Source organism: Bubalus kerabau, chromosome X, assembly GCF_029407905.1.
Source record: "Bubalus kerabau isolate K-KA32 ecotype Philippines breed swamp buffalo chromosome X, PCC_UOA_SB_1v2, whole genome shotgun sequence".
Lineage (NCBI taxonomy): Eukaryota > Metazoa > Chordata > Mammalia > Artiodactyla > Bovidae > Bubalus > Bubalus kerabau.
Genome location: NC_073647.1, coordinates 132,565,612 through 132,578,685, shown reverse-complemented (window position 1 = coordinate 132,578,685; position 13,074 = coordinate 132,565,612). Strand labels below are relative to the sequence as shown.

Here is a 13,074-nt window from a genome sequence, read left to right as displayed (position 1 = left end):
TGTCTCCAGGCTGACCCCGCCTCTCAATTTAGAATAGTCTCTATCTTCCTTCTTCCTTGTACTCAGTTTGCTGTCTTCCCTGTATCCATTCTCCTCAGACTCCAAACCATTCTCTAAGCTGCTGCCAAAGATCTTGAGGCTTATAAAGTACAAATCGGACCACATCTCTCTTCTCCAAAAAAATTCTTTCATTCCAATAGCCTTATGATTAGATTAGCAGTGAGGAATTGGGCCTTTCTTCCTTCTCTGACTGTTCCTCTCCCCTTCTCTCCATTCACCCTCATATTTTTTTCCCTGACCATTCTGAAATATTCAGGGTATTTCAAAATATCTGTCAATGTGACAAGCTGCTTCATATCTCCAAGTCTTTGTTCATGCAGTTTTATTGACTTAGAACATCCTTTCTTCCCTTTCCTTCTAAGAAAATTTGTCTTTCATATTTCAGCTCCAATTTTAATTCATTTAGACCTCCCTGTCCAATTTCTCTATCCCATTAAATACTCAAATATGATAGTATTATATTGCTGAATCACAATAATTCACTTGACTGTTTTTCACTTTACATGGTAAGCTGCTTGAGGACAGGGCTATGTTCAGGCATGTTATTCTCTATACACAGCATGAGAACCTAGGCTCTGTGTCTTGCCTCTTGAATGAAAATCTAAGCTCTGCCACTTACTGACTAATTTGTCGCTTTTTAGCCTCACTTTTCTCATCTATGAAATGGATAACTGCCTACTTTGTAAGGTTATTGTTAGGATTAAGTCAGATTAATTTATGTCAAGAAATTACAATGTCTGCCTATGTTAAGTAGGCAATCAATGTTAGCCATTACTATGACGAGAAGAATGGCAACCACTTGTTTATGAATAATCACTCTCAATGTATAATAAAAGTCATGAATTCAGTAAATTTTTTAATAGAGTTTTGCAGGACTTCTACCTTTGTCATGCCTATCAGAGGGACTGTTAACAAAAGCTAAAATTTTTGGTGTCTAATAGAGAAAAGAAATTAAGATACCTTCTAGGATCCTTTTTACATTTTACAGATGAACTCATTGAGGCTGTGTAACATCAACTGTATCACTTAGGGTTTCATAAGAGAAGTAGAGCCATTCTGAGTGATATAGAATAAGGCCTTTATTAAATGGATTAGATCATGGGCAGCTTCCCAGGTGGCTTGGTGGTAGAGGCTGCCTGCCAATGAAGGAGATACAAGAAACACAGGTTCAATCCCTAGCAGGGAAGATCCCCTGGTGGAAGAAATGGCAACCCATTCCAGTATTCTTGCCTGGGAAATCCCATGGACAGAGGAACCTGGTGGGCTACAGTTCATGGGGTTGCAAAGAGTTGGACATGACAGAGCATGCACGCACAAGATCATGGGCAATTTTGAGAGGTGGTAGAGAAGTCTATAGAAAGCTTTTGCTTTCATGTCTGATGGTGAGTCTGAAGTCACAGTGGGTCAGCAGAACCAGAAGTCAGAGAGCAAAGCTTGACCTGAGGTAAAGGAGCATGAAGACAAACTGGAACCTTCAAAAACAAACTGTGACAGACTGGAACTCGTGTTTGTCTCACCACCTACAACCTTGAGATACAGGTAAGCTGAAAAAGGAGACATGTGCCCTTGAGCTGCACATATTCCTAGCCTAAGACTTGGAGAAACTGAAGGGCAAGGTGTGGCAGGAACCAAAGGAGCTGGGAGCTAGTGGCTATTGGCGCCAACTGGGTGTGTGCACTGCAAGAGAGCTCGGGCCCTGAGCACCCTGCCTGCTGCCTCGCTTTCACCTCCTACATCTCATGCAAATTTCTCTTGTGGCCAACTGTAACTTGGAGAAACAAATGACTGGAAATGCAATTCCAGCTCAGATAAACTGGCACAGTTTAAAGCTACTACATCGAGTAACAAGTCCAGAAATAGGCAATTGTAGAACTGCCCCCCCCCCCCGCTAGAACCCAATGTTCTTTTCATTAAATTACTCTCCCACCTGTAATAAATAGCATCAGTTGCAAGCTTAAGAACATACATTTTATTTTGGAAGGAGTAAGTGTTAAATTTTTGAAAATAGACCTCAAGTCACTGGATTTTCATCTAAAGCAATGTCAATCTTTCCAGTAATTCTCAGAAAATTTGCCTTTGTAATATCAGATGGTTTGTAAAGTCATTAAGGTCCAACTTTGTCACTCAATATGATGTCCATGGTGGAAATTAGTTGGCTTAACACCAGTCCACACAAGTGGTGTGTGTATATTTCTTGACAATACAGGGAAGATTTACGGAGTTCTGGTCCTGGTCAGGAAATTCTGAATTGTTTGATTTTGGTCAAAATCACACAAACTTATTTATCCATGGAGGCTTTTGGTCTCCCAGAGATGGCCTAATCTAAGACCACAAAACCAGAAGCAGCCAACAGCTAATTTTTGTCTGATTTTGTGAAAACCTAATACTCCAAACTCTCCTACTAGGAGAGATTGAAATTTTACCTGTAGGAAAATATTAATTTCTATGAAAGTTTGGTTTAAGTAGCTTTGTCCACCTTATTACATATGGCTTACAAAGCTTTGTGAAAAATAGAATGAGCAGAATACTCAGCCGACAGCTCAAAGACTTTTGAAAAATAACCTCTAGGTGGCGTTAGAGCTCTGTTTCTGCTCTGACATCTTTGGGTTCCTATTGAAATAGTCTCCACTAACAATTTGTGATAATTATTAACCTGATGACTATCAGTATTCCCTTGCCTCTCGCAGTTCCACTTGCCTTAATGATAATTTCTTTATAGTGCTCTGTTTAGAAAACACATTTCTTCGAGTCTTCCCACAGATCTTGTTTTGCGTTTCTTGTCAATGACTTGGCTCAAAAATATGGACCAGTAGAGTCTCATAATATCCTACACTGTATATACTGTATAAGGCATCTTTAAAATATACTGATTCTTTTTTTTACTGTCATTTGCTTTGAGGAGGACAGTAAGAGCCCTTTAAGTGTGCCTGGAAGCCACTTTTTCCCCATGATAAATGGCAGATTCCAAGAATTTTATTTCTTTTCTGTGGCTGAACCTTCACTTCAAAGGCTTTGCTTATGCAACCTAGGTTCTCCATGGTACAAGCAGGGCTGACCCACAGGGCACATTCACTTTGTTGAAATAGCTGAGTCTCCATGGGTGAACTGAGATGTCAGAAACCACAGTGTGAGAATAGGAACTGGCTTCAGAGTCCAGTTTTAGGGCAGTGGCTTTTCTGAATTGAGGAATCAGAGTTTAGCATCTTCAGAGGACCTCCTGTATGGAAGCCAGTGTCAGGAACGTCTCTCTACAAAACTCAACTCACCTCCTCCCTTGTACCCATTTTTTTCCCTTCTGGGTCCAATGCTGCCCACCATTCTTGTTAATCTTTTTCATTCTATTAAGTGAAACAAGGATATTTACTGATAATAGTCTAATACAGCAAAGATGTTTTCATCTAACAAGGTATTCTTTACTATTGGGATAAAGCAGTGGTTAAGACCTTGGAATTTAGAGTGAGAGATGTAGGCAGAGTTTAGCCTTGCCACTTACAAGCTGTGCAGCCATGGGAAAATCAGTTCACGTCTCCAAGCTTGGTTTCCTGAACAGTACAGTGAAAGCAAGACCTCAGAGCCTCACTGTGAAGATCAAATGAAATGTCAGTGGGTATAGTGATTACCACTGAGAGAGCATGTCATAAGTGGTAGCTCTTACTATTTTTAATATTATTTATACAGAAGTGAAATTATAATGGCACCTGATAGTAATTTTAAAGCATGGACTTGGATAATAGTTTATAGAGAATTTTACCATTTTCTTTGTGCTTTCTGGTGCTTTCAAGATTTTGTATTAACAACATAATTGGGAATTTTTACATAGGATATTTTTAAGATTAAAAAAGTCAATATATATTTACTGCAATGCTTAGTAAACTCTTTTGCCAAGACAACTGTGGTGGGCAAAATAATGCCCCTCCCTCCAAAGATGTCCATGTTCTGATGCCCAGAAAATAAATGTGTTGCCTTAAATGGTGAAAAGGGACTTTGAAGATGTGGTTAAGGGTTTGCTAAAGACCTTGTGATGAAAAGATTTTTACTGGATTCTCCAGTGGACCCAATCTAATCAAACGAGCCCTTCAAAACAGAAAACTTCTGTGGGCTGTGGGCTGTGGTCAGAGAGAAATGTAATGACAGAGGGTGCAAGAGATGTGATGTGAGGAGAACTCAGTCTGCCTTTGCTGACTTCAAAGGTGAAGGGAGAGGGCCACAAGACTAGGACTGCCAGCAGTCTCTAAAGCTAAAAGAGACAAGTTAACAAATTCTTCCCTAGAGAGGAGTACAGTTCCTGCCAACACCTCACACTTAACCCACTGAAATCTGTGTTAAATGTCCAAACTACAGAACGGGAAAATAATACATTTGTAGTGTTTTCAACCACTAGGTCGGAGAAGGTAATGGCACCCCACTCCAGTACTCTTTCCTGGAAAATCCCATGGACGGAGGAGCCTGATAGGCTGCAGTCCATGGGGTCGAGAAGAGTCGGACACGACTGAGCGACTTCCCTTTCACTTTTCACTTTCATGCATTGGAGAAGGAAATGGCAACCCACTCCAGTATTCTTGCCTGGAGAATCCCAGGGATGGGGGAGCCTGGTGGGCTTCCGTCTATGGGGTCGCACAGAGTTGGACACAACTGAAGCGACTTAGCAGCAGCAGCAGCAGCAACCACTAAGTTGATAGTACTTTGTTACAGCAGCAATATGAAACTAATAACAAAAAAAAAATCTAAATATTTACCAGTGTTTAAGTTTTTTGCTCGTGTATAGACCCTCTGCCATAATCAGCAACCAAATTGCTGCCCTTAGGGACAGTGTCATTAAAATAATAAATGCTAATAGTGGGAACAACTTCAGCAATCATCTAATTCAAGTCTTATATTTTATACATGAAGAAATTAAGGCCTGGAGAGGTCTGTGACTTAGCTTGGAAACATTATAATGCTTCAAATGGCCAATAACAGAAAAGCTTCAATCACCCTGATTTTTAAAAATACGTTTTTTTATCTTTTGGCCATGCCATATGCAGGGTCCTAATTTCCCAATCAGGAATTGAATCCATGCCCCCTGTATTGACAGCACAGAGTCTTAACCACTGGGTCACCAGGGAAGTCCCTCACTCACCCTGATTTATACAATAAGGAGTTTCATCATCTCATGGAAGAAGAAACAAGGCAGGCTTCCCCACAGCATATCAGGACTCTGACTGTTGGAATCTTCCTTGGCTCTGGGTATCAGCAAGATGACTGCGCCAACACTAAGCCTCACATCCACATGTGACAATGCCCAGAAAAAGAATGGGAGTGTCTCATCCTGTATCTCCTTCTTAATGGTGAAGAATAATTTCCCTTAGGCCCCTCAGTTATATGTGCTGTGAGTCTGAGCATGAAATCTACATCCAGACTGACTGTGTTTGCGTAACAATGCTGCTACTTAGCAGCTTCATAACCTGACTTGGGCAAATTATTTAACCCCTTTGTGTCTCACTGTCCTCACCTGTAAAATGGAACGAATATATTTTGCCTGCCTCATTGAGTTTGGGGAGGACTGAAGCAGTTATTGTGTTGCATGACTTAGAACATTTTCTGGCACATGGTGAATATGTACCCATGTGTGCTCAGTCACGTCTGACTCTTTGCGACCCCATGGACTGTAGCCCACCAGGATCCTCAGTCCATGGGATTCTCCAGGCAAGAATACTGGAGTGGGTTGCCATTTCACTTTCCAGAGGATCTTCCCAATCCAGGGATTGAACCCACATCGTGTGTCTCCTGCATTGCAGGTGGATTCTTTACCACTGAGCCCCCATTTAAGCCCCCATAGTGAATATAGTAGCTACAAATTTGTTCAAGTGTGTCCCAGGTGACTCAGTGATAAAGAATCTGGGCATCAATGCAGGGGATGCAGGTAACGTGGGTTCAATCCCTGGGTCAGAAAGGTCCCCTGGAGAAGAGAATGGCAACCCACTGCAATATTCTTGCCTGGAAAATCCCATGGACTGGTGGGCTACAGTCCATGGGATCGCAAAAATTCAGACATGACCGAGGGACTAAGCACCAATTCGTACAAGCCTCCTTGGATCCAAAACCTTACAGTAGTCTCCTTCCACAGTGACTCTGGGCCCAGCCACATGACTTGTTCCAACTGTTGAAATGATCCTGGGCACAACGATGGCAGAAACTTGAAAGACACTTGTTGCTCTTGAACACTGCTCTTGGATGAAGCCACCTAGGTAGGGTAACCCGCTAAAAAAAAAGAAATACATTGCTTCTGTAGCCCTGGCCAACAGGTAGATAGATGAATAAGGCCATCCTAGGTCATCGAGTCACCAGTCATCCCCCAGGCTGATCACAGACAGCTGTGCAAGCCCTCATGAGTTAAATTGCAGATTAAATTGCAGAGTTGTAGGGTGGTTTGTTATGTAGCAAAGGCTAACTGATACAGTAAGCACTCAAAAAGAATTAGTTATCCTCTGCTGTCAATTCTCACTGATTCATCACCAACAATGGAGTGATGTAAATAATCATGGCAACGGTTCGCTCAGACCAGAGGCCCTCCTCCTTGCCTGTGTGTCATTAATCGTATGCGAAGTATTAGCAAGTGGCAGAGGTGATTGTGCCATGCAGTGAGGGTTGGGAGGAATCATTTGATCGGGAGTAATCACTGAGAAGGAATGGATGTTGGGATGTCAGTCATCAAAATCATTACATGCATGATCACACAGCTGGTCAGTAGCAGCACAGTGATTGGCTCTCCTGAGGCTCTGCCTGCTGGTTTTTCTATCATTGCCTTCTGTGGAAGATGGTGATACCCTCAGGCACTCACAATAAGTTAATTATTGGGCATATTGTCCAACAGCAGAGGGAAACTTGTTCACACTGTTTTTCTTTGAGCTGCACATATTCTCAGGCAAAATAGAAAACTTCACATACCATTACTGAGACCTCTTTTCCTTTTTTCCTGTATGTCCAGCAGCTGCTGAGTGTTCAGCATCAGATATGAGAAAGTAAGCCAAATATACTGGAGGAAAACCTAGAGAAAGCAAGCTCAGCTTTAAAAAAAAATGCTAAGTTTGCTGACTCAAGAGCCCAGGACAGCTTAATAAAATTGAACAGAGAAAAACCAATTAAACACTTTAAACTGCTATTCTGGGGCTCACCAGAACAACACAGATCAAAAGAGGAAATATTCAATTATTACTAGCAGCTGGAAAGTTTTTTTTTGTTTGTTTGTTTGTTTTTTTTAGTTAAGCCAAGTCCCCTCTCTTGCTGCTGCTTCCAGGAGGGCTAAGAGATTTTTTCAGTCTCCAGAAAGTACTCCACTGTGGATTTGCCCACAGATATTCAAAGAAATCCTAATGGCCTAATGCACATCTCTGAGTGGCCCACTCTTTTCAAAAACTTTCAGGGGCTTCCCATGGCTTGTCAATATCCTTGACCTGGAAGACAAAGCTTTTTGCAGTATGATCCCCTGCCCTATAGCTTTCTCAATTACTCTACCTACTTGTGGCCTGAATTCTTGACATATTATGGGGCTACCCTGGTGGTTTGGATGGTAAAGAATCCACCTGCAATGTGGTAGACCTGGGTTTGATCCCTGAGTTGGGAAGATCCCCTGGAGGAGGGCATGGCAACTCACTCCATTATTTTTGCCTAGAGAATCTCAAGGACAGATGAGCCTGGTGGGCTACAGCCCATGGGGTTGCAAAGAGTCGGACAGGATTGAGCAACTAAGCACAGCATACCATCATTTAATGAATCCTGTCCTCTACTTTCATTGTCTGTGTCTGTGCCCCACTCCATTCCCATTTTCCATATATCCTCATTGACAAGTGCATTTTTAAAAAACCTCAAATGCAAACTTCATGAAGCCTTTCCTTATCTTTAGTTGCAACTCACCAGCCATGGACCACCTGCCATACTTAACTTGTAGCTCAGAAGAACACATACCAGAAGAGCCATGAGGAACCTGCCTTGTGCTGGGAGATTCTAAGGAGGTTTCAAAGAGGCGAGGCCATTTCTGGACCAGATGCTGTCAGAAAGTGGGAATGCTTGGTAACTTGGTATTATGGTAACTTTTTTCTAAGAGGCAAGAAAATTAAAGCCATGCTAGAGTTCTTGGTGCAGAAGTACATATTAAACAGAAGAGTGGATCATTTTGTGACTTTACTGTTGCAGAGTGTCCTTCCCTCTGTGGCTCCGTTTGATCATTTTTTATGTACACTGCATGTATATATTCTGTTTATAAACCCTGTGTGTTATGTCCAGTGTGGACATCTCAGCTCTGAGGACTGTTCATCCTTTTCTTCTGTGCAGCTAGTTTGATTCATCCTCTCAGGATCTCCATAGTACAGCGATGAGGGAAATGTCCCACAGATACATCAACAGGGGCCCTCATAGATTGTTCTTTTGTTTCTAGTTGACACTTAAATCTTTTATATATCCCATTAAAAACACAACTGATTTCATGTCAATGTATGGCAAAACCACTTCAATATTGTAAAGTAGCCTCCAAGTAAAATAAATTTAAAAAAACACAACTTGTTTTTAAAATGTAACATGTTTTGCGAAAGAGGAAAATTTGGCATGACTTGACTTGTAGGTCTGCATGGAAGAAGCTGAATAGCAAGTATCACTTTTGGACAGATGGACTTGTTCCCTCCAGTTGCCCACAGCCCCAGCCTCTCACACTGTGTAGGCTTGTCCATTTACACTAGACTCATATTCCTTACCAGCTTCCCTAGGGCTGTCTGAGACTATGGTCTCATCTCATCCATGTTTCAGAGTTAAATAAGGGACTGTATAGAAGAGTAAGAAGGATGAAACAGTGCTTGTGAAGGACCAGATACTAAACATTTTAGGCTTTGTGGGTCAGGCAGTCTCTGCAACAGCTATTCAACTGTTACATTAGAGCAAGAAGGCAGCCATAGACAATACATAAACCAATGACATGGACCCAAAGAAACTATTGCCAAAAACAAGTGGTAGACAGGCTTTAACCCACAGGACTAGTGCTAACTTTGAGGCCCATTTCTGCCATTTGATCACAAGCCAATGACCATGTCCGAGTTTCACATTCTCATCTATAAAATGGTGAAACTACTATTTGCCTTACATATGAGAATCCAGATGGGATATTGTGATGTGAAAAATCTTTTTAAAATATGAAGCACTGTATATTTAAAAGATACTCTGAGCTTATATAGCCATATATTTAGGGAACAGAACTGTTCATCTTTCTGCAGCAAGATTGTGGTAGGCCTGGAAATGTGCCACGTAAATCTCCCTTCAAGGAGAGACTGTGAAGAGTGTGCTCAGATGCTGAGAGCAACCTCGCCCGAGGCAGACATCATTGTGAGTGAGCAAGATGGGAATATGAAGTCTCTGCCATTTTGGCCTCAGTTCTCATGGGCAGTACTCATTGCAGAGCATTGCTAGATTGGCCAAGGCTTTGTGAGATCTGCACAATGTCAGTCCAACTTTTCCTTCTGCTCAATCATGCTTCACGAGTGGATCATTAGTAAATATCTTGTACCCTGACCTCCGCCTGGGGTATGCTTCTGGAGAGAACAACCTGTAACAATGATAATTGAGCTCCTACTATGTGTGTTGTTCCTTTTGCATATTTCCTTTCTTCATTCCAAGAACATACCCAGAACTTGCCTTGGGACCATTTGTGTTCTTTGAAGATAATCCTCCTTTGGGGCCAAAATCTCTAATGCAAATATGCTTGAGCTTGAAGGGTCTGGATGGAGGGATGACCTGAGAGGGGAGTAGCCAACCCTAGGGGAATGAGATTAGTCTGGACCAGGAAGGGATCAGTGGTTTGAGCTCTGTGTTCTGTAAGCATCAAGACCTGCCCACCATGTATGTATAGCACCCCAGCAGAATTACATAACTCAGAGTCTGGAACTGAGAAATTGGGGTACTGATACTAGCAAAACTCCTGGATCCAGAGGACCTCTTCAAGTCAGGCTTGGCCCATAGATCAGCAGCCAGATGGGAACTGACAATCAAATTTATTTTAAACTTTGCAAAGAATAATGTGATACATTTTACATAGCATAGTTATTAAACCAAATCCAGCCAGCTGCAGTTATATCCCTTTAAGAAACATTTTCCGAACAAATATGCTCAATTATTTTTGAGAAAATCTACAACAAATGTTCAAGTACTCATTGGATTCATAAAGGTATATGAAGCACCTACTGTACCCCTGGCCTTCTGCTGGGCACCTAGTGATAAACAAGATAGATGTGATCAGTAAAGAAGTTGCAGCTACCCTTTCTTCTGCTACTGCCAGCAGTGTGTCAGGGCCAGGCAGCTGGAATTACAGGAAGCCGACAGGGCCTTCTAATCTTGAGGGGGTCAGTGCAGCCTCCTGCCACTTCCTGGGAGATTCTGATTCAATTCAGTGCGGACAGAGCATCTCAGAGGCTGCCAGCACTCTCTTCCTGAGTGCTTTCTTTGACTGCATGAACAAGACAGGCCTGAGGTGTGTGTGCAAGGAGAGAGGAGGAAGTGGATTTAATGTTTTTGGGAACAGCCCTCAACCACTGCAAACAAGAGTTGGATGATAAATACCCCTGCTTGCCTGCCCCTGGGGTGGGAGAACCTGCAGATGTGCTCTGCAACATCTCTGGAGGTCCCCAGCAGGATTCAGCCACGCTTGCCCACAGCAGTAATATGCTCACTAACACAACCTGTCTTGGCTTCCTTCCTTCCCTTCCCTGTCTCATTTTCCCAGTCCTGTTCCAGGATCACCTAGCAGACTACAAGCACTTATATCCTCATCTTGGCATCATTTCCTGGGGAACATAAACTAAGATCCTACCACCTTCAGGCATGCATCAGTCTAGGGGGAAGGGATGCTGTGACCACTCTTATGTCTACTCCAGTACCATGTATGCATGAAAGATTCATTTCTGGGTCCATGTTGATAAATGCACACTTACAGAGTGTTGTTCAGTTGCCAAATCATGTCCAGCTCTTCACAACCCCATGGACTGCAGCACACCAGGCTTCCCTGTCCTTCACCATCTCCTCAAGTTTGCCCAAGTTCATGTCCATTGAATTGGTGATGCCATCCAACCATCTCACCCTCTGTCGCTCTCTTCTTCTGCCTTCAATCTTTCCCAGCATCATGGTCTTTTCCAATGAGTCAGCTGTTTCTCTCAGGTGGCCACAATATTGGAACCTCAGCATCAGTCCTTCCAATGAGTATTCAGGGTTGATTTCCTTTAAAATTGACTGATTTGACCTCCTTGCTGTCCAAGGGACTCTCAAAAGTCTTCTCCAACACCACAGTTCAAAAGCATCAGTTCTTTAGCAGTCAACCTTCTTTATGGTCCAGCTCTCACGACTACTGGAAAGACCATAGCCTTGACTATGTGGACCTTTGTTGGCAAAGTGATGTCTTTGCTTTTTAACACACTTTCTAGGTTTGTCATAGCTTTCCTGCCAAGAAGCAATCGTCTTCTAATTCATGGCTGCAGTCACCATTCACAGTGATTTTAGAGTCCAAGAAGAGAAAAAATCCATCACTGCTTCTACCTTTTCCCCTTCTAGTTGCCATGAAGTGATGGGACCAGATACCATGATCTTAGTTTTACTGATATTGAATTTTATTTTTTTGTCTGATATTGAATTTTAAGCCGGCATTTTCAGTCTCCTCCTTCACCCTCATCAAGAGACTCTAGTTCTTCTTCACGTTCTGCCATTACAGAGGTATCATCCATATATCTGAGGTTGTTAATGTGCTTACAGAGTAGCATATCTCTAAGCACTCTGTCATAGGCTGAAAACTGTAGACAAACAATTTGCTCTGTATTCCTAATGAACAGAAAGTGCACTGGGGGCAGATGTGGGTTACTCCTGTTCCCTCCACACTAAGCATGATGTTGGCGACCGAGTAAGTGCTCGTGTTGGAGCTGAGTTTCTTCTCCAGGGAATTGACCCCTGCTAGTAACTAAGCAGATCTTTAAGGAGTCAAGTAGTTCCCTTAATCCACATTTCTAGTTACTCTTTGGAGTCTGAAGGAATGATCTTGTGGTTTCTTGAGTGAAAGAATTGAATGCCTCTGCATTTCCATGGAGTCTTTGAGCATTTATATGCAAAGTAAACAGACATGATTAAAAGCAGATATCAACAAACATAATCTAAAAAGGGCCATATACTAAACATTTTAGGCTTTGTGGCTGGTCTCCATCACAACTACCCAATTGTGCCATTCTAGCACAAAAGGAGCCAGAGGTAATGCATAAATGAATGTTACAAAAAAAAAAAAAAAACAAACAAAAAAAAAAACTTTATTCACAAAAACAGGTGGCAGACTGGATTTAGCCCATGAGACTTAGTTTTCCAACCTTAGGTCTAAGGCAGCATTGTCAAACGGAACTCCCTGCAAGATGAAAATATTCTGTAATCTGAGATATCCAGTATGGTAACTAAACTGTGCCTAATGCTACTGAGATTTACATAGGCACATGTGGCTAGTGACTACCATACTGGACACCACGTGGTGGTGTTGGGCCAATCTTGGTAAACCCCTGACCACTTAATCATGTTTCTGTCAACATTTCTGCCCCAACTGTTTATTCATTGGGAAACAGTGTTGGAAATAATGAAAGTGAGAATGACATATGTTCTGTCTTTCCAGTGAACCTGACAGCCTCCCTTTGCTTTTTGTTTGGTTGGCTGAATATCAAACATATGGAGGAGACAAGCCATGATTTCTCCATGGGCATGCTAAGGCATGGGTAAAGCTCTTAGGCATGTAGTTCATGAGCTTCAATGTCTCTGCCAATAATTCAGACATCTTCAGGTGGTCTGAGGTATGAGTACAGGCCTCATCAAGATTGGGGCTAAAGTTTTTCTTCTCAATAGGCTTTTTCACTTTACTAGTACTGTCAGCTCCAAAATTCTGACCTTTGAGCTGTTGATGACTCAATTTTGGCAAGCTCAGTTTCCATGCCACCCCCCTCTCCTTTTTAAAGTGTGCTTTTCTTTTTTTTTTTTTTT

At 42.1% G+C, this 13,074-nt stretch overlaps 1 long non-coding RNA gene across 2 annotated transcripts in view; it reads left to right on the top strand.

The window, feature by feature from the left end:
- Positions 1-8,511, top strand: part of LOC129639260 (uncharacterized) — a 148,061-nt gene extending 139,550 nt beyond the window's left edge. Inside the window, exons 5-6 of one of the 2 annotated variants that reach the window (XR_008708309.1) lie at positions 6,167-6,287; positions 7,943-8,511. This is a non-coding gene — a long non-coding RNA (uncharacterized LOC129639260). The remainder of the gene's footprint in view (positions 1-6,166; positions 6,288-7,942) is intronic. The other variant, XR_008708310.1, reaches the window with a different exon arrangement.
- The last annotated feature ends 4,563 nt before the right edge of the window (positions 8,512-13,074 follow it).